This window comes from Myotis davidii, unplaced genomic scaffold, assembly GCF_000327345.1.
Source record: "Myotis davidii unplaced genomic scaffold, ASM32734v1 scaffold1525, whole genome shotgun sequence".
NCBI lineage: Eukaryota > Metazoa > Chordata > Mammalia > Chiroptera > Vespertilionidae > Myotis > Myotis davidii.
Genome location: NW_006296279.1, coordinates 1060905 through 1072191, shown reverse-complemented (window position 1 = coordinate 1072191; position 11287 = coordinate 1060905). Strand labels below are relative to the sequence as shown.

The 11287-nt window shown below is 42.9% G+C and overlaps 1 protein-coding gene across 1 annotated transcript in view; it reads left to right on the top strand.

Annotated features, from left to right (window-relative positions):
* The first annotated feature begins 2308 nt into the window (after positions 1–2308).
* The window catches only part of LPGAT1 (lysophosphatidylglycerol acyltransferase 1), an 83833-nt gene continuing 74854 nt past the window's right edge, over positions 2309–11287 (top strand). Inside the window, exon 1 of the mRNA XM_006771270.2 lies at positions 2309–2329. The gene's annotated coding sequence lies outside the window, so the exon portion shown is untranslated. The remainder of the gene's footprint in view (positions 2330–11287) is intronic.

Here is an 11287-nt window from a genome sequence, read left to right as displayed (position 1 = left end):
GGTTCACTTAGAAAGACAAAGACAATTCTTTCCCAGAAGCACCTAGCAAAGGTCACCTCATTTTTCATTGGTCCACCTGAGTCACATGCTCCTTTCAAAACCAATCCCCATGTGGAAAGAAATGTCATGCATTGACTGTTTAGAAACCCAGGCCTAAGACAATTGCCTTGGCAAGCAGCATAGGAATACCATTAGGCAACAAAAACCCACTTCTTTATCGGTGGGGTGGGGGGGCGGTCATCTCTCCCCAAAACTAATAGGCCAGAGACTAAGCACCTGAGTGAAAATTAGGGTGCTGTCAGGAAATGGCAGACAGCATGCTGTGCTGTCTTCTCATTATAGTCTCAGTCTGCAAGGAGCATATAGTTTAGGAAGGAAAGCAGGGTTGACAGTTTAGGAGAGAAAACAGAGATACAAGTGCTATGGGAGACTAGAGGAGAAGGCTGTTTATGGCACCTTCCTCTGGACATCATTCTGATTGTGATGTGCATCTGGTTTGCGCGTAGTGAATTATGCACTGAAGAGCTAAGAGCGGAGAAGACAAAAAGCGCGAGGGGTGGGGCAGGAGAGGTGCCTGTCAGTCTATTGGCACCTCTCTGAACCCTGCCACTAATTGTAATGGGACTTGCTGTGCCCGGCTCATAATTTTTCAAGCACTAAGATAAGAGGCCTTATTAATGGCCTCTCATTGCTCGCTTCTTTTCTACTTCAGCTTGCTTATTTCCCTATGAACCTCCCTTCTGTTCCAGACCAAGAACATATTTTCTCCCCTCCTCCTGGAGGGAGTCAAGCAGGAGGGGGTCCTTTCAGGCCCCTTGGTCTGCAGCTCCGGGGGGAAGTCTCAGAAGTGACTTTGGGTGCGGCTAGGACAAGGATATTTAAGGAAGGAGGTGAGAGGCACCAAAAACAGAGGGACTGGGAGCTGCCAAAAGAAAGAAACGAGGGCTCATTTTAATATCTGTTCTGGTACCAGCCACTGTCACCTTCCATAAGGCATCTCATCGATTGAAGTGGACAGTTACTATTTTGTCTTCCCAAATTCAGCCCTCCCCTACCCCGCATTTTTATTTTTTTGTAACAGCATTTACAAATACCTACTCCTCTCCTCTCCCTACTCTATCAGAAGATTGAGGTGGGACTGTCAATCACAAAACCCTTCTCCCCTCCCAAGGGTGAGTATACAACCCAGATATGACCAATCAGAGACTTCCTTGGGCTTTTATATACTGACACTGGAAAAGAGAGGTCCTCTTTCGCTCTGGGTTACTAAGCAGAAATGAAATAAAACTATTTACAACCATTGCCACCACATCTATGGAGGAAGCTCATTTATCATAGGAGAAAATGAAGGTAATCATAGAAAGAAGCAGAATTGATTGTGTGTGTGTGTGTGTGTGTGTGTGTGTAGAGAGAGAGAGAGAGAGAAATTGAGATACATATCTCTGTATCTATATCTATGTACCTATGTATCTACCACCTACCAACCCTTCTATCCATCCTTCTATGAGAGGAAGACAGAAGGAGAAAGAAATCTGAAACTATTTTAGTCATAATGTAAATAAATAATACTTCTGTACACCAATACTTTTTTTTTTTTTTGGTGTAAGCTTGAGTTCTGTTTCAATACTTAGAACAAAGAGAGTTCTAATAGACTCCTTTCATCATCATATCAAGCTTATGAAGTAGTCAGGGCTCAGAGAATTAACCTGTCCAGAAGTCATTCATTTAGTCAATCATTGCTGAGCCAAGGTTCACTCCAGTCTCTCTGATCCCCCAGCTCTGCTCCTGGCACTCTGTCAAGCTGCCTGCCTCCCAACAATGGGCAAAACCTGGTCCTGCCTCCAAGACACAAAGGCTGCAAGGAAATGAGACCTGTATAAACCGCTATAAAGCAAGCAGAACACAATACTATAACAGAGATACAAAAAGAATTCAGTGGGATGCACAGAGGAGGGACTTGAGACTACAACTGTGCCTCAAGTCAGACCCAGCTTTGGGGGATTCCTGAATAGTACTTGGATACCCAAGGAAACCCCAAAGTCACCAAAGTTTGGACTTTCCTGGGCACTGGCTATTTACTGATGTGCAAACCAGCAGTTCTCACAACCCTGAGCAGAAACTGATTGCTAGGAGCTGTGGCCACAATTCACAGAGCTTGGCATTGTTTGTGATTCTGTCACTCATATTTACAGTTGCCTTGAAACCTTTGCTCCTAAGAGCCCCGCCCTACTCCCAGTCCTAATCACTGCTGGCCTGCCTGATCCTTCCACTCCATTCCTTCCTGCTACAACCACAGTGAGCCTGCAGCTGAGTGGGGGGTTGGAAAAAGGTAAGTGTGGATAATTATTTTCTAGGCATCTGCCAAGGGAAATGACTTTACACATGTCATTTACAAGCTATTTGCAAAATCGGCAGTATATTCAATTGTTTATTCGGTGGTAGTTTTCAACCTCTTTTTCTTTTCTTTTTTTTAAAATATATTTTATTGATTTTTTACAGAGAGGAAGGGAGAGAGATAGAGAGTTAGAAACATCGATGAGAGAGAGACATCGATCAGCCGCCTCCTGCACATCTCCTACTGGGGAGGTGCCCGCAACCCAGGTACATGCCCTTGACCGGAATCAAACCTGGGACCTTTCAGTCCGCAGGCTGACGCTCTATCCACTGAGCCAAACCGGTTTCAGCTCAACCTCTTTTTCTTACTTGAGCCCATTTTAAGCTGAGCAAAAGAGCCCAGAGCCCATCAATGCCATCCTTTCTCATGTACCAATGGAAAAATAACTCAGGGATACTCTTAAGGGGCATTGTAAAAAAGTATATTTTGGGGAACTAAGTGTACATGTGTTTTAGCGATTAGGGCATAAATGATTCATTTTCAAATTGCATTGCATAACTGTCTTTAGGTATAATCACTGGAAAATTCAAGGCCAAAAAATACAGTCACTTTAAGGTTAATCAAACAAATCACAATTAACTTGTTAATGATGGAGATAAGTTAGCAGTAAATTATAATGAAAAACAAGCAATTGAAGACCTTGACCCACATATGGCCACACTGATGGTAGACTAATGACAGTGTTTTAGTCCAGAGAATGTCAATGCGTGGGCAAGGCTCCATCAGAACTTTCCCTGGAAGCTGGACTTCTTGGTGGAATATTAAACTAAAATTCGGTAGCTCACTGATTTTGGTTTATGAATTCCAAATAAGATTAACCTTTTAAAAAATACATAAAATTTGAAAAAGTTTAATCTAATTTAAGGGACTATTCCGGGTTACTCAGAGGTGACTGATCCTGGGATCAAAGGTTAATCTCTCTCCCTTTTAAAAAATACATATAATTTTTAAAAGGGAGAGAGAGAGATAGAAACATGAATAATGAGAATCATTGATTGGCTGCCTCCTACATGCCAACACTAGGGATCTAGCCCACAATCTGGACATGTGACCTGACCAGGAATCGAAATGTGACTTCCTGGTTCATAGGTCAATGCTCAACCACTGAGCCACACCAGCCAGGCAGATTAACCTTTAATAACTCACTTAGCAAGCTATTAGTAAGTCTTAGATGTACATAAACATGGGAATGTATGGATTTGTAAATAATTTGTCCCAAAAGACTGAAGGGAAGACTTGCTTTATTGGGTCAGTTTGAGACCTGTTAGGTGAGCCTTGGGTCGCTTTTGTGAATAAGCTACCCAAGGTGTAAGCTTGAGTTTGGTTCTCAAGCTTTGTTTGGGAGGCTCTGGAACACAGCTGCATTGTTATCTACAGAGGTCTTGGACCACAGCAGGAGTGACATGTGAGAACTGAGAGCCAGGGACATTTGTTCCAACGTTCTTGCTTTCTATAATGAGAGTTTGCCTGGACCTCAGGAGAAAGTGCAGCATTCCAATTGGGCACTCCCAGTTAGGTTAGCATGGAGGTCAGTGTGACTGGGACATTTTCACACTGGCTAATTTAAAAAAAACAACCTCCTCAAAGCAATGACGATGGATGTTGTTGACTCACAGAAGTGTTATGAGACTTTATTTGTAGCTAGAAAATTGAATGGCAGAAAGACTAGGAATCCATCAGCCAGAAAACCCAGCAGTACCAGTTTCCCAAAGGTACAATGCCTTCTACCTTAGGAAATAACACTTTACAATTGTGTAACACTTTTAACCTTTCAAAACACAATTGCATATGTTACTTGAATCTAGCCAGAAGGTGTAATTGCTGAGGTGACCAAAGGTAGTTTGCAGTTTTCTGACCCCTTTCTTTTCTCTTATTTCCTCAGTACTCTCCTTCCCTCTCCTTGGGTTCATATCCCTCCTAACTTATCCTTTCTCTCTTGTGCTTTCTATTCACTTTCTCAGTTATTGCTTTAATAGTTGGCCCATGCCTTGATTATTCTTAAAATGAAACCACAGGACTATTCAGGGTTACTCAGAGGTAACTGATCCTGGGATCAAAGTCTAATTCCATCTAGATCAGAAGTTCTCAACCTGTGGGTCGCTACCCCTTTGGCGGTCGAACGACCCTTTCACCGGGGTCGCCTAAGACCATCCTGCATATCAGATATTTACATTACGATTCATAACAGTAACAACATTACAGTTATGAAGTAGCAACGAAAATAATTTTATGGTTGGGTCACAACATGAGGAGCTGTATTTAAAGGGCCAGAAGGTTGAGAACCACTGATCTAGAGCTTCTGGATTCTTTGTTATTTATGTTAATTTTTTATTTTTAAATATATTTTTATTGCTTTCAGAGAGGAAGGAAGAGGGAGAGAGAGGTAAAAACAGCAGTGATGACAGAGAATCATTGATTGGTTGCCCTTCTGCACTCCCCAGGTATGTGCCCTGATCGGCAATCAAACTGTGACTTCCAGGTCCATCGGTCAACACCCAACCACAGAGACACCATGGCTGGGCCTGGGTTATTTAAAAAAGAAACCACACACACAAGATTTGACTTTTCAGTGAGTCAGGCCTTCATGTAAAGCTCATTCATTCCTAGGTAGGTTGGGTTTATTGATGAGGAAAATAAGACATTTGGGGGAAGAGGGGGCTGCTAGCAGCGTTCATTCCTGGATACATTATCCTAGGTAGGTTGGGTTTATGAACTATGAGTGACTCATGCATAGCATAGGCTCTTGTGTTTCTGGCCTCACAGAGTCAGCCAGCACCAGCTACACATGTGTTTTGGTTGGGCAATCTAAAATTCAGTGACTCGGGGAGTGTTATGGGTTGAACTGTGCCCCCCACCCCCCCACACACCTCCCCACCTGGCCCAATTCATACTAGTAAGTGGAAGTCCTAACCTCTAGTACCTCAGAATGTGGCCTTACTTGGAGATAGGGGCTTTAAAGAGGTAATCAAGTTAAAATGAGGTCATTAGGATGGGCCCTAACCCATATGACTGGTGTCATAAGAAGGGGAAATTTGGACACAGAGACCGACAAGTAGAGGAAAGACACTGGGTAGAGATGGCCACCTACAAGCAAAGGAGGGAGGTTTGAAACAGATGCTTCCCTCACTGCCCTCAGGAGGCGTCAACCAACCCTCCGACAGCTTGATCCGGGCCTTTCAGCTCCCAGAGCTAGGAGATAATACAATTCTTTTCTTTAAACCACTAAGTGGTCTTTTTATTAGCAAACTGATAAATACAGAGAGCAAAGAGCCCAGGAGACTAATTTTTCCTATCCTCTCACGGGATAGTTTTAGGAATTAAATGAACTGATAGATGTAAAGCACTTTGCTAACAGTTAAAGCTACAGCAAAGATTGGTATTAATATTGTAGCAGTTCCTGGCTACCATATTTAAAACTACTGTACTCTAAAAGCCATCCCCTCCCAGACAGGCACACGGAATCACTTTCCTTGATTTGTTTTTTCCTACATAGCACTTATCACCTTCTAACACACTATGCATTTTACTTATTTTGCTTCTTGTCTGCTTCTTCCCACTAGAAGTAAAACTTCATGAGGGGGAACTTTCTTTTTTGTTCACTGCTGTCTCCCCAGCACCCAGAACTTTGCCTGGTGCCTCGAAAGTCCTCAATACACCCTTTGGATGAATCAGAAATGCCTATTTGTATCCTCTCATCTTTATCAGGTTATTGCCTACTTATCCTTCAAGACCCAACAAGCATCTGTCTTTCTCTCCCCTGGTTTGGAGCCCCATCTCCATTCTCTGGAATGGGTATTTCCATCATTGTACGGACCACATCACACTTCATGCCTCCCTCACTGTGGGTCCTGGAAGGGAGGGGCCTCCAAGATGTTTGTGTCCTGTGTCCCAAGGAGGTGGCTCTGAGCCTGACCCTTGGTGGGCACTCCGTTCTTGATTGCTGAGTGAGCCAGGAACTGGGGAGCAAGGGAAGGGCACAGGGAGAAGGTGGATCAGAAGTGGCTCACTAAGAGTGCTAGTGAGGCTGTGAAGAAAAGGGAACCCTTGTGCACTGTCAGTGGGAATGTAAATTGGTACAAACGCTATAGAAACCGTATGGCAGTTCTTCAAAACATTGAAAATAGAACTATTGTCCAGCAATCTCACTTCTGGGTATATACTGAAAAAGAGGGAGTCACTATCTCAAAGAGATATCTGCACCACCATGTTTATTGCAGCATTATAATCACATTAGCCAAGATATAGAAACAACTTATGTGCTCCTCTATGGACGAATGGATAAAAAGAGGTGGTGTACATATACAATGAAGTATTATGAAACCGTTACAGAGAGGGAAATCCTCCCATTTGTGATATCCTGGATGAAACTTGTGAGCATTATACTAAGTGAAATCAGTCCGAAAGAGAAAAGCAAATGATATATGTTCTCACTGATAGGTGCAATCTAAAGAAGCCAAATGCATAGAAACAGAGAATAAAATGGTAATTGCCAGGGGTTAGGGGTGGGGAGGTGGAGGAAACAAGATGCTTCTTGTTTGCAAAGGGTACCAACTTCCAGTTATGAGAAGAGCAAGTTCTGAGAATCTAACATACAGCATGGTGACTATAGTTAACAATACTGTACTATGCAGTTGGAAGTTGCTAACAGAAAATCTTAACTGTTCTTACCACAACAGTATCAAAATGAGAATTATGTGAGGTGGTGGTGGTGTTAACTAATCTTATTATGGTAATAGTTTCACAATATTTACTGTATCAAATCATTACATTGTATACCTTATCTATAGAATGTTACATGTCAATTACATCTCCATAAAGCTGGGAAAATAATAAAATTTGCAAGAAAAAAGGAAGTGGCTCACTAGGGATACTGACCTTGTAGCCTAGGCTATGCCCATGAACAGTCAACAAAATAGTACTGAGACTCAAAAGGAAGGCCATCCTCACGTGCTGTTTTGGGGGCCCCATAGGAAACAAATGGACAGTGAGGCAAACCATGAGGAGGGCCTCATGGATTTGAAATAAAGGAAATAAAATTTAAAAATCAATAAATCAGAACAGATGTATTCAAAGTGATTTTAAAAATAATAAAAAAATGAGCCCTGACTGGTTTGGGGTAGTGGATAGAGCGTTGGCCTGCAGATTGAAGGATCCCAGGTTCGATTCCAATCAAGGGCATGTACCTTGGTTGTGGGCACATCCCCAGTAGCCGGTGTGCAAGAGGCAGCTGATCAATGTTTTTCCATCATCGATGTTTCTAACGCTCTATTCCTCTCTGTAAAAAAATCAATAAAATACAGTTTAAAAATAGAATAAGATAAATTAAAAAATGAAAGGCTCCTGGAGCTGAGACCGGCTTGGCTCAGTGGATGGAGCGTCAGCCTGCGGACTGAAGGGTCCCAGGTTCGATTCCGGTCAAGGGCGTGTGCCTGGGTTGCGGGCATATCCCCAGTGGGAGATGTGCAGGAGGCGGCTGATCGATGTTTCTCTCTCATCGATGTTTCTGGCTCTCTATCTCTCTCCCTTCCTCTCTGTAAAAAATCAATAAAATATATTTTAAAAAAAAGAAAGGCTCCTGGATATACAAAACAGAAGTCTCACCCTAATTAATATATTAACATAATTACATACAGAATGAGTCCCCCTGGGGCTGGGTAAGGAGTGGGGGTTGTCAACCTAGAAATTTCAGTTAGAAAAGAGAGAACTGAGGGGCCTTTGTCAGCTGAGCCTGGCTGAGATGAAGATATCAGATGTTCCTAGGAGGTTTTTGATGGGAAATAAATGCCAGAGGTGGAGGCAGGGCCCACTTGGGAATGGGAGAGCCCAGTGTGACCAGGAAGTAGTGCCAAGGTGTAGCTCAAACATAACAGAGTGATTTAGGATAAGAGTTCTCTGCCCTGGGGAAGCATGGTGTTGCTGTTAGCATTTAAAGAGGAAAAGGAAAATCTATACAGGGCATTGTTCTCCGAGTGAAGAATTAAGGATCTCGGGCTGATGCTTCTCATCTGCAAAGAATGAGGAAAGGCTGCTGCTTGCCAGACTAACCCCCTTTGGGTTTTTACTTTCCCAGGGAGCAATAGTCATCCTTTGTGGATGTTCATGCATTCATTCACACATTTTTGAACCAGACCCTGTTCTATTTCCTGAGGATACAAAAATAAATATTAGTCCAATGAAGAACCTTAACCTCCTGAATCTGTATGCAGGCATACCTCATTTTATTGTGCTATGCTTTATTGCACTTTGCAGATATTGCCTTTTTTTTCTATAAATTGAAGGTTAGAGCCTCCACCCCACCAGCAAACAGATTAGGACTTGCCGAAGGCTCAGATTATAGTTAGCATTTTTAACAATAAAGTCTTTTTTAATTAAGGTATGTACATTTTTTAAGACATGATGCTATTGCATACTTAATAGACTTCAGTATAGTGTAAATATAACTTTTACATGCACTGGAAAACCAAAAAATTCATGTGACTCACTTTATTGTGGTGATCTGGAACCAAATCCAAAATATCCCTGAGGTATGCCTGCCATATATAATCCAGTTCAAACAAGTGGACGCTGACTTCTCCCGGGGTTAGGAAGAGCATGGTGACGGGACCACAAGGCTAATGAAGCAGAGCAGAAAGCCATTGGAGGAGTACACGCCAGCCCACCTGGGACCTGGGACCAAACCTTGCACCCTCTTGCTGGGAACGTTTACTGGAAATCACTTAGCCAAAATTACCATTGAGCTAAATGAGGGAAGATTTCAGTTAAGCAGATATTTCTAGAATGCCTGCAGTTGTTGGCATGAGTCGTTGGCTCGTCTTCAGCAGTGAACATTTTACTAGGTGCCTGAGACAAAACAGATTTATAGGATGCCCTCTTGACTCCCGTGAGACCTCCTCACCTGAAGCAGAAAGATTAAAGTGATCAAGCCGTACTTCCTGTTTTAAAAATAAACATTCTCCAGGTCTTGAAAAATGAATTTCCCCAGGGAACACTTTACACAAGTCCTTCACTACACTGTGTATTTTGTATTCTCTGTCAATCTTGTAAATATTTTGCATATTAGAGACAAGAAGATATTCAGTGTTTACTTTGGAGGTAAAGGGAAAAGGAGAATAGATAGTCTTTGTCCAAAATCATCGTCTGTTTCCCAGCCATCAGAAATTTGTGGAGGTTTTACTATGTCCAACACTGGGGGGTGGAGCAGGACAAAAGGGGAAAGTGGATACAAGGAAGGTGACAGCTAATCCTCAATAAGCTTCCAGTCTCAGGCAGGAGCGGTAGGTCAGGCTACCTGGGTCTGAGAGATATGGGAGCAAGAAGTTTATTGGGGCATGTTCCCAAGAGCACCTGTATGGGACTGAGAAAACCAGGACTGGGCAGAGCTGGGAGTCGAACTGTAATGCAACCAAAGACTCAGCCAATCCCCAGGGAGCTCCGAGGCTGAGATGACCCTTCAGAAGTGTCCCGAATGGAGGCAAGGGAGTGCACCATTGTGCAAGCTATTGAATGTCACTGGACGCAGGCTTCCCCACTAGGAGGAAAAGTAAACTTGAACAAAACAGCTAGTCCCTATGGAGGGAAATTCATGGGAGGGACTCAGCTATGAGCTTTCAGCAGGCAACTTACCCAAAAGTTGGGGGAATTTGTGCCTTGTCCCCGTAGGTGTGACTGGCACACCACCGCCTCCACTACAAGGGAGTACAACACGACAGTACGAATCGTGATATGACATCATGGTGCCTAACAAAGGTGCAAATGTAGCTAAAGGAGCATTCAGAAGGGGAGGGATCACATCTGCTAGGGAAAAAAGAAAACTTCTGGGTGTGTGCAACCCTCCAACCCCTGTCCCAGGAGAAGAGCTAAAGTGATAAAATCACACATTCCCAGCTGATGGGAAGGAAAATGGGGCAGTGAGGGGATATATGTTCACTGATTGCCCTGGCTTGCTTGACTAAGCAATCCCTGTTTGGTCCTGGGAAAAAACCCACCCAAGGTGACCCCAAAATTCTGAGTCTAGATGGCACTTTGCTGAGAGTGCTTCTCATTCTCAAAATGTTTTGTTCCTATCAAGCCCAGTTGTTCACCCGTTTTTGAAGCGTGGGTGTCAGGACTGGTGAACCTGCAGCCACCTTTCTGGGGTCAGGGGGGATGAGAAAGTGATGCTCCACTCTCTGGCAAGGCCAAGGGTACTAGTATTTGCATCAGTTTTGCGATTTATCTTTCTGTTTGAAATGCCTCCAGGGTTTTCCATGGATGTACCCCCCAAATAGCAACATGTCCCTTTTCCTATTTTACAATTCTGTTCAGTTACTCCCCTTGAAATTCTCCATCTTCAGGCAAGGCAAAAAGCTGCTGTTCAGAAACTGAAAAATGGTTTCCTTCCCAGGGCTTTGCATAAATTTGTATACTCCAACACAATTATACAAATGAAGGAAAGCACTTTAGCTCTATTGCAGATAGGGCCTCATTTTCCTGCTTGTAAAAATACAGAGATTGGTCTTATTCAATGATCTTTATTTGCTATGCCCTTCTATGCCAAGAGCCACTGAATTGTACTGACCTCAAACAGCTGATTGAGACCCATTGGAAGGTATAATATTTATCTATTGTTGCTTAACAAATTACCACAAATGTAATGACTTAAAACAACAAACATGTATTATCTCCGGTGGTTTTTTGTATGTTTTTTTGGTCAGGAATTCTAGACCAGCTGGTTCTGCTTAGTCTCTCTCATGAGATTGTGATTAGGGTGTTGACGGGGCTGCAGTCATTTTAAGGCTTGACTGGGGTTGGGAGACCCATTTCTTTTTTTTCTTTTTTTAAAATATATTTTATTGATTTTTTACAGAGAGGAAGGGAGAGGGATAGAGAGTTAGAAACATCGATGAGAGCGCA